At 32.1% G+C, this 4,460-nt stretch overlaps 1 long non-coding RNA gene across 1 annotated transcript; it reads right to left on the bottom strand.

Annotated features, from left to right (window-relative positions):
• Positions 1-3,185: 3,185 nt before the first annotated feature.
• Positions 3,186-4,080, bottom strand: LOC112747031 (uncharacterized). Its single transcript, XR_003174721.3, has 3 exons — positions 3,967-4,080; positions 3,824-3,873; positions 3,186-3,391 (listed from the first exon to the last, which is right to left on the bottom strand). It is a non-coding gene; the product is annotated as an uncharacterized lncRNA (long non-coding RNA).
• Positions 4,081-4,460: the final 380 nt, after the last annotated feature.

Genomic DNA, 4,460 nt, shown 5'->3' with positions numbered 1-4,460 from the left:
TCTGACATCTATGGACATGCTTCATGTATTTTCATAAGAGAAATCATCTCAAGGTAATATAAATAAAACCAATCATTCAATTCAAAACCTTCACTAGAGTAGTTGTAAGTTGAAGCTTTAAATTAAACAAGTGTTTATGCTCTAAATTTGTAAACATTAGGTGTAGTAGTAACTAACATAACCTCCAAAATCAGCTGAGTTAATAAGATAATTGCATTGAGACTTTGGTAAAGAAAACAAAATTAAGTAACATTCAACAAAATAACAATGATCTTCCTTGTAGAAAAAAAACCTCATGAAAAAGAATAAAATAATCGAGAAGTGATTGAAATTGAAGAAACAAATGTGGCTGGCATTCTTTCCAATTCCTGTTTGTTCGAGCAATGTAATCCTGAAATATAATAAACAACATAATCCTAAAATATATTCCATTAGAAAATAAACACTACAAGAAAACACGTCTATTGCCACACTTTTAAAGCGTGGCGAAAAGCTGAAAAAGCGTGGCGATAGCTTTTTGCCACGCTTTTTGAGCTACCGCCACGTTTTGAAAGTGACCTATGAAAGGGTGGCGGTTGCTCTATCGCCACGCTTTTTCAGACTATTGCCACGCTTTTTGTTTGCTACGTTTTTTACAAACGGCCACTTGTAAAAGCGTGGCTGTAGGTGGGAAATATGGCCACGCTTTTAAAGCGTGATCATATGTGGAAGGTAGGGCCACGCTTTTAAAGCATGGCAATAGAGCAGATATGGCCACGCTTTTACATGCGTGACAGTAGACGAGATATTGCCACGGTTTTAAAGTGTGGCGATAGCGAAAGATAAGACCACACTTTAAAAGCGTGGCGATAGCCTTATCAAGTTGTAAAAAAAACCACGCTTTAAAAGCGTGGCGATAGCCTTATCAAGTTGAAAAAAAATCTTTTTTTGATTTTTACCTTCATTGTTGCAAAATATAAATTTTCAATCCTTTTTTATTACCAAACCAATAAATGAAGTATGCAATTTTTATTACAAGATAAATCAAACAATAACTAGTAACATATAGCTACAGAAATGACATTAGCTGCCTTCACATCCAGTAATACATTAGCTGCCTTCACATCCCGATGAATAATCTTAGGATTGCATTGCTCATGAAGATATTCTAGGCCTTGGGCTGTTCCCAGAGCCACTTTTTTTCTCGTAGGCCAATCCAAAACAGCCTCCCAGGTTTGAGTTCTTCATAAGAAAATGACCAAGTTTTAGAAGCCAGCATAAACAACAATATACAGTTCTATTATCAATATAAATTTAAATCTGGCGGAGCAGGATACAGAATTTTTTATGCTATCTAGTGGATATTGAAATTGGGTAAGCTTACATTATGACAGTTCTAATGATTATATAGATCAGCTTCATCTTTCTCTTTCGTGTTTTATTTCCCTAAGACTCTGTTATGATGATGATAATTATACCCTAGAATGTTAAATAGCTATAGGAATGAAACAAAATAAAGATGCAAAATGGAGGCGACTCTTGTAAAAAATATTACTCTCGCAAAGCCAATTTTATTTATAACTAGCAGGACTACTCATGTACCATATAAGTTGATGGTTAAATACCATGAAGACGATAGGCAACCTCGAAAAGTTTCCTGAGCTTGCGAATATATTCTGCCTCCTCTGTAAAGCAAAATTAGATAATAAAACTGATTAGTATAGAACAACTAAGTTTTTTCCCTAATATAATATATTTATTTTCTAAATTTCCAATTTCTCTATACAATATCAACTAAACCCTTAATTTTATACATTTAAAATTTTATTAGCTAATTTATTAAAAAAAAAATTTTGTAACAGATCTCGCTTAATTTTAATCTAGAATAATCCTAATAAGGAGCCAATTTTATATATAGTAGTTCAATACAGTCAAGGTTTGCACTTTTTATTAATTTTGACTTTTTGAGTAAGGAGAAGAAATAAATAAATTACTCTATTTCATTTAATAGTTAAAACACGTACCTGTAAGTTCTTCGTCTTGTCTTACTGTCCATTTTTGACAAACTATATATAAAATAATAATAAAATAATAATAATAATAAATTAATAATAATAATAATAATAATAAAATGTTTTATGGATCTAAAATTTCTTTTCACTATCTTAGATTGAGAGAGTGATTTGCTTCCTAGTTTGCTAAGGATGATGTTGATCTTTTGACATAGTGGGACAGTTCCTGCTTATACTCTCGAAAAACCAAATATATATAAGCACATTATCTACGTATTAATTAGAGAAAGTCACTATAACATTTTAACAGCATCTCACCGAGACTTTCATATCGTTAACCTTTTAACAGCAATTTTTGTCCATCGGGTAAGAACACCTTATAAACCTTCCGAAAGCCTCCCTGTCCTAAACATTTCTCTCACTAAAGTTGTCTGTAGCTATTTGCAGTTCTCTCCAAGCAAATTTTTCAGCTACCAAATGAAAAACAGATAAAGAATTAATTTAGTTACTATATGGATACCAATAAGTCAGCATAAACATCAATGTGGAAAGTAAGTCATTGTTGTCACCAATTGCACCTATTGGCAACGAGAATGATTGATTGTATATTGTCACAATAATTATAAAGGCTGAAATCCACGCATTGAAAGAAACAGAATCTATTCTTTTATAGAAATCACTAGTAATGAGAGCCTTCATTGTCGAATTGTTCTGCTTTGCTTCATTTTATACTGCAATTGGACCTACAGTTTTCATAAATCTAATATCAGATACAAAGTAAAAATTTCAATAATTAAGTACTCGAAAATTAAACCAAGTACCTTTTGAGCCTTGATGTACTATATTTCAGCTTGCATTTTTTTGTAGTTTTTTCGCTCTTATCCTTTTGCTTTAGTAGCTGCACCTGGTTTTCTGTTTCTCTTGAGGTCTAAAATTGATGTCAAGATTTTAATATATAAATAACTCGACCTATTTGACATTGGAAAAGGAAATTACCATGAAAATAATATCGAGATATTACTGTGTTCCAGTGCTTTCAATTTTGGCCATGAACATCTTGAGATTTCTGTAAACATATTTGATTCCTTGTTTTCATTCTTATGTTTTTGTTTTCATAATTGTGAAAAAAAAACATAAACATAAGAAAAATACTGTTACTGTTCATTTCTTATTTTCACGACTTCCTTTTTACAAATTTTGAAAACAAGTTACACAAAAAATGTAGACAAAAAATAAACCAAACCAGAAAAAACTTTTCGTTTGTGTGCTATCTAAAAGGTATTTAAACCTAACTATGTCCAAAGATGCACTTTTCTTTTTTCCTCCTCAAGCTCCATAATTTTCTTCCCAAAGTGCTCTTTGAGTGCTTCAGTATCAATTCCAATGCGTTTCATCTTAGACTGCAAGGAAGTAAAAATGTACAGCAATTAAAACACCATAAAATGGAACACTTACTGATTTACTATTTGAGGCCCCAATATATTAGCATAAGGACAAATTAAGAAAAATAATTAGCACAGTCCAATATCACTTGTTTTTTTGTTTTTAGCCTTCCAATATTAATGTTATGGAACCGATGCTGCAAAAATCCTTTATTTTAAAGTCAATATACTATAGTGTATATAGTAGGAGCAGAAAAGACAAGCTTTATTTAAAAATTTGAAAGAAAAAAAAAGGTAATGACCGAAGAAAAAGCTTTAATTTTGAACTCTGGAGTTCAGGTTTAAGAATGGCCAATACCGTATGGTGTACGAGCTTCTCGTATATTCATTGTTCTTCAGTTACTAGATTTATTTCTAATCTATTATACATAAAGAGAATATTTAGTATACCCAGAGGAAGGCCCACTTCTTTGCATATGTCAACCAACTCCAAACATGTCCTGAAATAAAGCAAAGCATAGCCTATAGTTCAGCAAAAATAACCAAGACTCAAAAAGAAGTAAAGATTTTACAAGAGCTGCTGAGAAACATACACAGATGCCAATTCGGAAGGCTTCAATATCGCAGCACAACCAGCTGCCAGAGCAGGGGCAACCTTCCATGTAGCCATTAACAGAGGATAGTTCCTAAAACATGATATCTAGTTAGCCATCAAGATAGCAATTTTGCTAACAGAGAGAGGTAACTAGTTTAGGGATTGTAAAAAAATATAATAGCTAAAATATCAAAATTCAAAGCTAAGATCACACAAAACAACATTCAAAATTAGGTATCCATTATCAATTAACCAAGAAGGAACTTGCGTGTTGAGCATGCGATTGACAGAGAGAACAAATCAGGGATTGAGATTCAATGGATCAAGACAGAGAGAAAGCGAACAATTATTGCAAAAACGAAACGAGAAGCGACCATTTGAAAGTGATTTAGAGGAAAATGAAAATCGAAAGGGAAGCCTAAAAGTAAAATGGAAAAATCGAGAAAATAAAAAAAATAGAAGTGTTGGAAGAAGAGATCAGACCTTTGGAAT

Source organism: Arachis hypogaea, chromosome 15 (assembly GCF_003086295.3).
Source record: "Arachis hypogaea cultivar Tifrunner chromosome 15, arahy.Tifrunner.gnm2.J5K5, whole genome shotgun sequence".
Taxonomy (NCBI): Eukaryota; Viridiplantae; Streptophyta; class Magnoliopsida; order Fabales; family Fabaceae; genus Arachis; species Arachis hypogaea.
Note: the sequence above shows the minus strand (reverse complement) of the source record. Positions and strands in the feature narration are given on the sequence as shown.